The sequence below is a fragment of the Chanodichthys erythropterus genome, chromosome 14 (genome assembly GCF_024489055.1).
Source record: "Chanodichthys erythropterus isolate Z2021 chromosome 14, ASM2448905v1, whole genome shotgun sequence".
Taxonomy (NCBI): Eukaryota; Metazoa; Chordata; class Actinopteri; order Cypriniformes; family Xenocyprididae; genus Chanodichthys; species Chanodichthys erythropterus.
The window spans coordinates 6,481,292-6,494,467 of NC_090234.1; the positions used below are offsets into that span (position 1 = coordinate 6,481,292).

Below are 13,176 nucleotides of genomic sequence, written 5' to 3' on the forward strand. Positions count from 1 at the left end.
GGGATCTAAAGAGGGTTGGATATGTGGTTTTTATATGACAGGTGGTTAGCTATATGCCATATTAGATGCCATATTGAATTTTACGTGGATGAAAACTGAGGCTGTAAAGTCCTTACACAGGCATGCAGTGTGTATAAAGCTCATATATCAAAATAACTTTCAAAACTCACAACTATTTCATGGAGTTTTTGTCTACTGAAAGTTTTTTGGAAGCATGTTTTGTCAGCTGAACCATTGTACAATCCATTGAACACACTGTACTTCTATCCCTATACAGCCTTGTTTTCATTTGTGTCAAAAAATAAATATGACATGTTAGAATTTTTAATGTATTTATGGTTAAGATTACATTATTTGCAGTTAATTGTATGGATCTAGTTTTCAAATGGATGAAAATTTGGTTAGGGCTCTGTCCTGCCTGTCCATATACATAAAGCCACACCTGCATTTTCCATATGTAAATTTATCATAGTAAATTAGCTATAGCAATAATCAGAAATAAAAAGAAGAATAAATGAATATTATTTTTCACAGTGTGGACATGGACTCTGGACTCGACACTTAAGTTTTTATTAACTCCACCAAAAAGAAATATTGTTTTTTTGTCATTTTGATGAACGAGTCCCAAAGGCTTGAGTCCGACTCAATCCTGAGAAAAATTGCATCCGTGACAAGTGCAAATCCGAGCTTGAGTACCCCAACTCTATCAATGCGTATCTAAATATTGATATTTTTGACAACCCTATCAGTTAAAAGCTTAATTTCCTGCCCAGTTCATGCGGTAGGATAAGAAAATAATAGATTTGATGTGCATATTTTAAATCAAAAATGCTTAAGTGGTTTTAACTAATACATTTGTTCGATCAAGAAATCAGTTGCTCCCAAGGTCTGAAAAAAAATGCAATAAAGTGCAATAGTGAATGGTTCTTTGCCACCTGCACTCCTTCAGCCGTGACTATATTCACAATATCTGAAATCATCTCTGTAAATTAAACTGTGTGGTGTTTTTTCAGCTTCTGAATGTCAACAGCATATTTAATTATTAAAGTTGTTCTTCTGCAGTTATGTAGTTCAATGGTTCATAGGGGCCACTGCCTGGGGAGAAAAATCTGTTTTTGTGCCTGCCTCTTTTTTATTGTTCTAAATTGCATCTTGGAGGATAAAGACCTAGAAAATCACAGACTATATCCAATTATTGTTTGCTGTCCAGCAAATAATAAAGCTTTTAAAGGACTGTTACACCAGAAAATAAATGTTTTATGGTCGTCATCATTTAGTAATGTCAATTCAAAATTGTATGACTTTCTTCCTTGGAAAAGGAAAGGTTATGTTTTGCTCATTAAGAAGCGTCACGCCAGGCTTGGCATCATCATCACTCCAACATAAGTCATGAGACAGGAGGCGATGCCTCTGTCACACTATGATTGGCCCATTACTCTGTCAATGCAATCTGTGAGTGAACCGGCAATTAAAGCTGTACCTCTGTGATGGTCATGACACCTGCAGTGTTTGCTATGGCTAGGTTGACAATATTGATTAATCAGTTTTAATAAATCTTCATTTTGATGAACCAAGATCGATTCTTTAATCTCAAAAATGATCTATTCTATGCTGTTTTCAGTTGATGCATAAACAAAACTTCACTAAACATTATTTGTAGTGCCTGCCACCCAATAAAAAGCTTTGTGTGTTACTTTTGATATAAAACAAAGTCTCAGCTTTCGAATTCTATCATGAAATTCAAACAATACTGTTTTGGTGCTCTTTAATATGGCAGTGACAGATCGCTTTAGCCGCCTCGGTTCAAGCACCTCAGTAACGTACAAACTGACAGGGGTCCCTGAGTAGTTTACAGCATTAGTTGAGAGATTGTTTTCCTTAAAAAATATTGACATGTGCTGTTCCTTATATATCCACCTTATTCCTGACGAGCCTACTACGTTTTGAATTATGGGTTGCACTTCCAGTTTGGGGAACTTCTATTCAAAAAGACTGAAATGAATCATTTCAAATCATAAGGTTGCCCTACAACTAAAGCTTATCTGTCAGTTTGACTGAATGAGCTGTCAATTTCCATTCATGTTTTATTTTCAGACATCATGAGAATAACGTAACGCTTGGTATTTTAATGAACAAGAAGATCTATGGCAAGAGCTCTTTTCAGTTGCTGTGATCTTTTCCTCAGGATTATTTTCTTTTTTCCCCTTTGCATTCCGCTGTAATAGTAAGGAAAAGGACAACATATTCGCATTTCACGATTGTCACGCGCATTTCGTCAGTAAAGCCGGTTCCCTGATTACCACAAAAATCGCCATCACACGCTTTCAAATGGAGCGGCATTTAATAGACAGAGCCGTAGTTCACTGACAAGCCATGCAATATTGCGATGCATCTGCGATATTGAACGTGATATTGCGTAGCTTGTCAGTGAACTACGGCTCTATCTATTAAATGCCGCTCCATTTGAAAGCAGGTGATGGCGATTTAGCGGTAATCAGGGAACCGGCTTTACTGACGAAATGCGCGTGACAATAGTGTACAGTTTAACGTAAGTTACACCCATAATTCCTACAAGGCATCATGGGGCTTAGAAATAAGGTGGATATATCCAAACGAATCAAGAGCTTGTGAACCAGAATCAATTTGTGAAATCTGTGACAATACCCAGCCCTAGTGATTATCTACTAGATTTATTAATGGTCCAAAACATGACTATTAATAATAATAGTTACAAAATAAAATAAATACACTTTTTTGATTTTTAAATAGTATGCTAATATAAATATACTATAATATTATATTATATAGAGATGCACTGATAGTAAATTTTGCTGTCGATACCGATAGCCGATTATTCATAATGATATCAGTCTATGCCGATAGTTTGATTTTCCTTAAGGAAAAAAATCTCTCCCAAATAATGCTGCAAACTGAACTTGTAACCCTCTCATTTGGTATGTTATAATATTACAGGTTAGAATTAACAGAGGTATTATATTCTAGACTGGGTAAACCCAGTCTGATCTGCCGGCGATTTGATTTCGCCCGGCAACTCAACTCAGTCTGGAAACCCGTACATTCATTTCTGCTGCATCTGTTACACTTTTGCAGGAACCAATCACAGACTGGCTTAGACCTGCAAAAATCGCTCGATGCCATTGCTGCTTCTGCAAACCGATGATCAATACTACAAACCAATACAAACTTAACCTCTCTGCAGTTTTCACGTCGCTCTGCAAAGTACGTCACCCGGATCGTTGATCTGATTGGTTGAAGGACAATCCAATCGCGTGAATAATGCTCGTTGTTCACGCCTCTTGTGCAGTAGAAAATACATAGAGACTCCCCAGACCAATGTTCAATTTTAAATTGAGCGTGGTCTGGTGATAGCAAGACAAATTATATTCATCTGCTTTTTTTTTTTTTCTTTTTTCCAGATATAATAATTAGCCTACACTCAAATAAAAACTGAAATGTTTGTATAAAACTCAGCTGCACATAAGGTAGTTTTTATAAGAACTTTTCTTCATGGCAGATTTATTCAAACAAATAATTAACAATGAATAAGCTCCTCTCTAGTGTTTTTTTTTAATTTATTTTATGTTTTTTATAAATAAATATAGCTAACATTGTAAAACATTCCTGAGGTAAATGTAATGTTATGTGACATTGTTTATAAGCTGTTTAATTGACATTTTTCAGCGGTTGAAACACAGATTAAGTGATTACATGAGACATGATACATTCCAGTAAGCTGTACTGTATCTTTCAACATACCTTTTGATGTTCATGCATGTTTTTCGAGATGTAACTTGTATTAATGTGGAAGAAAACACTCGCGCACTGAGGCATTACAGCGATCTGACACGTCACATTTAAGAGCACCAAAACGTCATTTATTGTTTGAATTTCGTGCTAAAATTGACAGAATTTGAAAACTGAGACTTTGTTTCTTATCATGAGTAACAAAGCACAAAGCTCTTTGCGATTATTGGATGGGAGACGCTATAAATTAAAGAGCAAGACATGCAAGAAAAAAAATTTAATTGTGCGCATGTTAGTAAATTGAGGGAATGAATTAGTAAATTGGAAAAAAAGTAGTAGGCTAAATCATGCGCACAATTTACTAATTCGTTCTCTCGATTTACTTAAATGTGTGCACGATTTAACCAACTACTTTTTTTCCTGCATGTCATGTCCAGGGCTCCAATAATGTTTGATGTAGCAAAAAAAAACCCGCAAACCTGGCAACCCAGGCTTGAACTATGGGTGATTCATAGGGTCAAAAAGAGCTAAATTCAACATGAGAGATTTTCTTCACACACAGTATGAATTGCAGCCTGAACGTGTTTTTCGTCCCACTTTTGATCGACAGGATACAATCGCCCCTGATGATCAGCCAATGGCCGATAGTGATAATAATAGCTTTAAACATGGTACATGGTTTCGGTGGCACGTTTAATTCAAACTCATAACGGATTACAATATACGTTTTTAACATATGGAAGCTGGAAGCACATATGTAAACTTTTTCAGTGAATAATGACCCAATTTCATTGTGTTCATCAGACTGTATGGCTTCAGCAGACTTTAAATTTAGCTGACAATTGATTGACCACTTTTATGATTCTTTCATGGTGTTTTTCTTGTCGTCTTTGGAGACTGTCACCTTGTGGCCACTTTGTACTTTCATTGTATAGGAAACAACAGTGTGATAATTATATCTAATCTTCTTTTGTGTTCCACAGATGAAAAAAACTTCATACGGGGTCATATGTTATTTCTTAACTGTGACCCCTCAACTTGCGGTTCTGAGAAATGATTGTTTTTAAGTACCTCCACTAAAGTCCATGATGCTGAGGGGAGCTGTGGGTTGTAGGGGCCTTCTGAAGTCTATTATCGCCACCATCTTTTGATCATTTCCAGGCTGTTATGTTTGCTCTAGCTCACCAGCTGTTCCACCTCCTGTCTGCATGCAGATTAGTCACCGTAGCTTATGAGGCCAATCGGCGTTATCATCACTGCCTCTTCACAGGCTTTACAGTGGGGTCAACTGAGGTGCAGTCATTTATGTTGAGAGATTAGAGAAGTTCCAGTGTGGGTGTGTGTAACATCTCAGCCTCACACGGTTTCCTGTCAGTTAGGAAGTCTCTTCTTAGAATAGCCCCCATGGCAGGTTGATTCCCATCTTCAGTTTATACATAGCTGAGCAGTTGAGGAACTTCAGTCCTGTAGGGATCCTCTTTTTCCAAGGTTGTTGAGTTCTGCTAAAAATAAAAATTCTTATACTGTACTCACCTTCACAAGCTCCAAATATGACAAAAATAGCACCATAAAAGTGGTCCATAAAACTTTTGTGCTATTAAGTCATACATTAGCTTTGTGTGAGGATCTGACATAAATAGCAGTCATACATATTAAAGGATTTTTTCACTTCAGAATTCAAATTTCCTGATCATTTACTCACCCCCATGTCGTCCAAGATGTTCATGTCTTTCTTTCTTCAGTCGAAAAGAATGAAGGTTTTTGATGAAAACATACCAGGATTTTTCTCTATATAGTGGACTTCACTGGGGTTCAACAGGTTGAAGGTCCAAATGTCAGTTTCAGTGCAGCTTCAAAGAGCTCTCATTTTCTACAAAAAAAAAAAAATGCTTGTCTTATACTGCTTTACATGCAAACGTGCAAAGACTGATTAAAACAACCTTTACAAAAAAAGGTAAAACAACGATGTCTGACAATTTTGAAGTTGGAGGAGAAAATGAGATTTGAAATGAGTTTTTTGCCCTACCTATGAGTTTTTCTGCCTACGTCCGCATCACGCATGACCTTTCCAATGTGATTACATAATGCGTGGCACATCGCAGAGCAGTGCAAGATGAGCATTTTATTTTTTTTAGAAAATGAGCGTTCGTTTCTCTAGATAAGACTCTTATTCCTCGTCTGGGATCATGTAGAGCTCTTTGAAGCTGCACTGAAACTGACATTTGGACCTTCAACCCGTTGAATCCCACTGAAGTCCAAATCCTGGAATGTTTTCCTCAAAAACCTTAATTTCTTTTCTACTGAAGAAAGACAGACATAAACATCTTGGATGACATGGAGGTGAGTAAATTATCAGGAAAATTGGATTCTGAAGTGAACTAATCCTTTAAGAAGACTTTGAATAAAAGCCAATGGAAAAATCCCAGTGGGTTTTTGTCAGGGGAACCAGGGTGCTGATAGCTTCCAGGTTGGCCTACAAAAAATATGCTATCCCTGCAGCTCTCTATTTAGCATTCTCACTTCTTTTGAGGTACTTGTATGGTGACTTTTTGTCACTCCTCGAGCTCTAGAGTGTCCGTCTCATTTTGTGTTCCACAGTTTTATCATGGATCCAACCTGCTTCTCGTTTGCGAATGTGTTTGGACCTCAGTCTCAAAAACTCATGATGTCAGTCTGTGAAGCGGTAGCAGCTTTTTTGGACAGATGTGGCTCCGCCGGTCCATCTCGCTCAGCAGATGTTCATTTCTGTTTGAATGAGATTAAGTGCACTGCTCCAGTGGAACCCCACAAAGGTGAATGAGAATATACGCAGTCTACATTTTGTCTTCTCTAGTGGCAATTCTGGATTTATCTCCCATAATTGTGAGTCGGGAGGCCTCTGGATTTCCTCTGCACCCTGATTATCTGTTCAGCAATCCTCTCCCACACACACTTCAGGCAGGATGGAGATATTAACCAAAATAAAAGATTACAACGGCTATTATAAGAATTGCTTGTTTATGAAAAAAGTTTCCAAACAAGATGAACGTGACTTCAGCGACAATATAGGCCTAACAATTTTACTAAACATTCACAACACCTTTGCAAACAATGCCCTGACAACAACCCATAACACACACAAACACTAATCACATTTTCATCTGAAAATATAGAAATCTAGTTTCTTTACAACTCTGTGAAACTGATCCGCACTGCCAGGAATTGTTTCATATGGCTAAGCCACTGTGAAAATAAGGTTAGATGATGATGGAAAGGTTAGAAAACGGAAGGTCCTTGCTTATTTGGATCAATAGCAGGATTTTATCTGATTTGTTACACAGAGCACAGATTTGTGAGGCATGTTCCCATGAGAGGTGTGTAAAATCGTCACAACCAGAGGAGCAGCAAGGCCACTGATCTCCTGCTGCTTCATCTGCATCCGGTGGCAAAGAAACAGTTTTGCCCTTTATTAAGTTGCCAACTAAATCCCACGGCAGAGACAGATTAGGAATCGCTTTAGGTGTCATTTACACCTGATGTCAAGATGTTGTTCTCTGAAGGAGCAGATTAAAGTCACCATGAAGTCAAAATTGACTTAGTTTTCATGGAACACTGCAGTATTTATTATAAATGATTTATCTGTGCACATTATTATTTATCTGTGCACATTACATTATTATTATTATATATCTTCTCCTCCCTATTCCAGTGACATCTCTTCTCTTCTCTGATGATGATGAGGGTGGGGCAAACTGTCACTCACATGAGATCCACCAATAGCAAACCACAACCATCCAATCAATTCCCCACAGACAAAATCAAGCCCCGCCCTACTTTTGTTCTCGTTCCAGAAGCGGATTCACTTAGATATACATCACAAAGAAACAGACAAAATAGGAATGAGCAACACACCGTGGATGATGCGCGAGGAGCCACCTGGAGAAGGTCATCAAACTAGAATAAAAATAATGTATTCCTGATATATTAGGAATATATCAGAAGCTGCTCAAACAGCTTGTTGAGAACTTATGGACGTCAGTCACATGAATTCATTTGAACACACAAACATGCACATTTACTGTATAATGATTCCTGGTAAGTGTTCAGAAACTAAACCCTTAGTCACAGTGAGGTAATAATGTTAGTGTAGATATTTTTTAGTAAATGTCACAACAATCTAACGCAGGTTTTGCAAAGATTATTAAGTTTGATAGGGCAGCGTAGCAAATCTGCAGCTTGTGAGTAAAGGAGCGGTCACATTAGCGAAATATTGGCTAAAAATTGCAGGAAAAAAGCTCTATTGTCTATTGTCAATAGAGTAGCGATGCATAAAGCACAGCTCATATATATATATAAGCAGCTTTCTGTTGGTCAACACAACAAGTTCTCGTGCAGAAATCAAGATTGCCTGGATTCCTAATGAAATGGCTGGATTCATTGAACAACTTAAGTGCAGCAAAGTTGAGTCACACCTTAAAGGGATAGTTCACCTAAAACTCAGTTGATGGACACCACTGACTTCCATAGTATTTTTTTTTTCTTTTTCTCCATACTATGGAAGTCATTGGGGTCCATCAACTGTTTGGTTTAGGGCTGGACGATACGGCCAAAATTTATATCACGATATAATTCTAAATTTCGGTCGATACGATATAATTCCGATATCGATATGAACTATATAATAGCCTCAGAAAAACTGCCAAGAACGGCCACAATGGATGTCTGTACCGCACCGAAACCGTGACCCTAAAAATAGGACTACTGTCAAATAAAAATAAAGAAAATAAGAACAAACAATCAAACTACAAGCAACATCACAAATAAGTACAATAATGCAAATATTCAAATAAAATAAACAGTGCTTTTCAGGTTTTTCAGGTATGTAACAGTAGTTTTCAGGTACAGAAAATGGATAAAGTAATCAAATAAAAAATCTTTACTGTATATAAGATGAATCATTATTGAAGTTACAAAAACTATTCAGTCAAGAGCAGTGAGTGATTTCTTTGTTATTTGATTTAACATCAAAAACGGGCAGCAGGAATAGTTTTTTTTTCCCTTTAAGACAACCAGTACATATACTGTTACACATGCGCTGTCTTTCTCGACTGTTATACGTTCACTTAAGACATAACTGACTATGTTTGCTAGGATACTCGACAAGACGGGCATGTTGACATCATTTTTTGTATGAATGTGGCCGTCGAAGCGCAAGACTTGAAAGAGAACTCAGTATTTGCGCGCTGACTGAAATAAGCGTGTGCGCGCTTCGGATGAGCGCACACAAATCTTCTCATAGCGCGTGCGAGTTCTCTCTCTTTCGCGACTTGTTCTTGAAGGTTTAAATCAGCAAGGCTTAAATGAGTTTAGTTTAAACACAGACAGCAACGTGTGCTGTTCAGGTCTCACCTGTATCAACACCCGGGTGATGACGGCGTAAATGACTGGACATTAGAGCATACGGCACTAACGTTAGCTGTTAACATTTTACAAAGAGTGACTGTTTTGTCCACGCTTTTTGATTATCGTTGTTGTAACGTTTTGCGCATCCATCGACTGAAACATACATTATCTGAACTCTGTCTGTTTTCCACGTTGCTATTTTAAACAAACCATATTAACCAATAGATACGCTGATGGCAGCGTGTCTCTGTGGTGTACGTCATCACGCAAATAGCCAATCTTGTTCTGCTCTTTCTAACCGCTGCGCCTCAAGTCAGTGAGAAATGCTGTAATGTATATCGAAATACCGGAAATGTGTTTAAAAATCATATCACCGTTATCGAAAAGAATTATATCGCGATATATATTGATATTGAATTATTGTCCAGCCCTAGTTTGGTTACCCATATTCTTCAAAATATCTTTTGTGTTGAGCAAGAAATTCATACTGGCTTGGAACAACTTGATGATGATGACAGCATTTTCTTTATTGGGTGAACTTTCACTTTAAATGCAGCAAAATGCTGTTACAGATTTCACAAGTATACTTTTTTCTTTTGTTTTTCAGCATGTCCAGTTTGACCCCACAATAATAAAGGTAGTGTGTAAAGTTCAAATAATTAAAATGACTTGTTCTAACTTCTAAGCAAAAGGAAACGTCACAGGAAGTGTAATCTGCTAGCTGCAAATACTCATGAAATCCATCTTTTAAACATTGAGAAAAAAAAAAAAAAAAAAAATCAGGTTGAATTTGATTGATTTACTAAAGGGATACTTTAACCAAAAAATGAAAATTTGATCATCACTCCCAATCATGTTGTTCCAAACCTGTATGAGTTTCTTTCTTCTGTGGAACACAAAATAAGTTATTTGAAGAATGCTGAAAACCAAAGGAAGACAAAAAACTGAAATTTCTCAAAATATCTTCTTTTATGTTCCACAGAAGAAAGAATGTTTTGTCACTGGATACTAGAAAAATAGCATCTTTTCAGGGCTTCTCAAATGGCAACATTTTTCTCAACATGTGTATGGAGTTCACTGGCAGAGCATGTAAAATTACAGTGAACACAAAGGCAGACAGTGAGCAGATGGGCACACTAATCAACCTGCTGAACCCGGCTCAGTCCAGCCCCCTTTAAAGCAGGATAATGTCCCGTGCAAGACACCAGCCAAGATACAGGAAGAATCAAGCAGTTCTATGAAAACTCTGGATTAGAGCGAGCACACAGCATGCACACTCAGACAAGCACACAGTGCACTGGAGATAAAACTCATTACTTTTATTGATCAGGATGTAGCTTTGGTTCTTTTAAGTGGAACACCCCCACCCCAGCGTGGGGCGGTCAGAGTCCTATAGCAGCCCACTGCTCAGAAACACACAAACATACACGCTAGGCAACTCCAACACAGCACATTAATTAGTGGTGTTTACTAAGGCAACCATCGCTATTACTACATACCTGCTCACATTCAGTGTATGTGTAGGAGTGTGTTGAAACCCCTAACTGAGGGAAAGTTCACACAATATGAAAATTGTCCTTCCTAACCTGCATGACAATTTTTTGCCTTTGCAACTAACTGAATCAGTTGAAGTACTAAAATGACTGAAAGTAAAAATAAATTTAAGCTAAACAGACATAAATTAAGTCAGAATTGCGAGTTATAGTCAGAATTGTGAGTTACAAAGTCAGAATTGTGAGTTACAAAGTCAGAATTGCGAGATATAAAGTCAGAATTGTGATATAAAGTCAGAATTGCGAGATATAAAGAATTGTGAGATATAAAGTCAGAATTGCGAGTTACAAAGTCAGAATTGCGTGATGTAAAGTCAGAATTGTGAGATATAAAGAATTGCAAGTTATAGTCAGAATTGCAAATTACAAAGTCAGAATTGCGAGTTATAAAGTCAGAATTGCGAGTTACAAAGTCAGAATTGCGTGATGTAAAGTCAGAATTGTGAGATATAAAGTCAGAATTGTGAGATATAAAGAATTGCAAGTTATAGTCAGAATTGCAAATTACAAAGTCAGAATTGCAAGTTATAAAGTCAGAATTGTGAGATATAAAGAATTGCAAGTTATAGTCAGAATTGCAAATTACAAAGTCAGAATTGCGAGTTATAAAGTCAGAATTGTGAGATATAAAGTCAGAATTGCGAGTTATAAAGTCAGAATTGTGAAAATTGTCCTTCCTAACCTGCATGACAATTTTTTGCCTTGGCAACTAACTGAATCAGTTGAAGTACTAAAATGACTGAAAGTAAAAATAAATTTAAGCTAAACAGACATAAATTAAGTCAGAATTGCGAGTTATAGTCAGAATTGTGAGTTACAAAGTCAGAATTGTGAGTTACAAAGTCAGAATTGCGAGATATAAAGTCAGAATTGTGATATAAAGTCAGAATTGCGAGATATAAAGAATTGTGAGATATAAAGTCAGAATTGCGAGTTACAAAGTCAGAATTGCGTGATGTAAAGTCAGAATTGTGAGATATAAAGAATTGCAAGTTATAGTCAGAATTGCAAATTACAAAGTCAGAATTGCGAGTTATAAAGTCAGAATTGTGAGATATAAAGTCAGAATTGCGAGATATAAAGTCAGAATTTTGAGATATAAAGAATTGCAAGTTACAAAGTCAGAATTGCGAGATATAAAGTCAGAATTGTGATATAAAGTCAGAATTGCGAGATATAAAGAATTGCGAGTTACAAAGTCAGAATTGCGAGATATAAAGTCAGAATTGTGATATAAAGTCAGAATTGCGAGATATAAAGAATTGCGAGTTACAAAGTCAGAATTGCGAGTTATAAAGTCAGAATTGCGAGTTACAAAGTCAGAATTGTGTGATGTAAAGTCAGAATTGTGAGATATAAAGAATTGCAAGTTATAGTCAGAATTGTGAGATATAAAGAATTGCGAGTTATAGTCAGAATTGCAAGTTACAAAATCAGAATTGCGAGATATAAAGTCAGAATTGTGATATAAAGTCAGAATTGTGTGATGTAAAGTCAGAATTGCGAGTTACAAAGTCAGAATTGTATGATAGTCAGAATTCTGAGATATAAAGTCAGAATTGCGAGATATAAAGTCTGAATTGCGTGATGTAAAGTCAGAATTGTGAGATATAAAGAATTGCGAGTTATAGTCAGAATTGCGAGTTACAAAGTCAGAATTGTGATATAAAGTCAGAATTGCGAGATATAAAGTCAGAATTGCGAGTTACAAAGTCAGAATTGCGTGATGTAAAGTCAGAATTGCGAGTTACAAAGTCAGAATTGTATGATAGTCAGAATTGTGAGATATAAAGTCAGAATTGCGAGTTACAAAGTCAGAATTGCGTGATGTAAAGTCAGAATTGTGATATAAAGTCAGAATTGCGAGATATAAGGAATTGCGAGTTACAAAGTCAGAATTGCGAGATATAAAGAATAGCGAGTTATAAAGTCAGAATTGTGTGATGTAAAGTCCGAGATATAAAGTCAGAAATGCGAGTTATAATGTCAGAATTGTGAGTTATAAAGTCAGAATTGTGTGATGTAAAGTCAGAATTGTAAGAAATAAAGAATTGCAAGATATAAAGTCAGATTTGCAAGATATAAAGTCTGAGATATAAACTCACAATTGTGTGTTATGTCCAGATGTGTTATGTCCAATTGAGGGAAAAAAGTGATGTATTTACTCACAATTGACCCTTTGCAAAGACCCGCCCCCCCTTAGTTATTGTTGCTTTGTCCGACAAGCCATGGCGCTGTCACGCCACACGCAGTGAAAAATACATAGCGGAAAGAGGACACTGACAACACGTCAAAAGACAAGACAGAGCAGGTTACTTATGATATTAAACAAAGTCCCAGCTTTCCAACTGTGTAGTTTTTTCAAGAAATTCAAACAATAAAAAGTTTTGTGGCTCTTTAATGTCATGACAGATCGCTGTAGCGCCTCAGCTCAAGCGGCTCGTGAACTGATCATCATCACACCATTTTTCAAGTT

At 36.8% G+C, this 13,176-nt stretch overlaps 2 protein-coding genes across 10 annotated transcripts in view; both read right to left on the reverse strand.

Moving 5' to 3' along the window:
• osbpl6 (oxysterol binding protein-like 6) overlaps positions 1-13,176 on the reverse strand; it is a 78,137-nt gene that overhangs the window by 61,326 nt on the left and 3,635 nt on the right. The window contains exons 2-3 of one of the 9 annotated variants that reach the window (XM_067410100.1): positions 5,468-5,635; positions 4,837-5,264 (exon numbers count right to left, since the gene is read on the reverse strand). The exons of 6 other annotated variants lie outside the window; for them this stretch is intronic. The gene's annotated coding sequence lies outside the window, so the exon portion shown is untranslated. Of the gene's footprint in view, positions 1-4,836; positions 5,268-5,467; positions 5,636-13,176 lie in introns of those variants that run through there. 2 more of the 9 variants (XM_067410101.1, XM_067410102.1) reach the window with 2 other exon arrangements.
• The window catches only part of rbm45 (RNA binding motif protein 45), a 47,844-nt gene that overhangs the window by 13,749 nt on the left and 20,919 nt on the right, over positions 1-13,176 (reverse strand). The window lies entirely within an intron of this gene.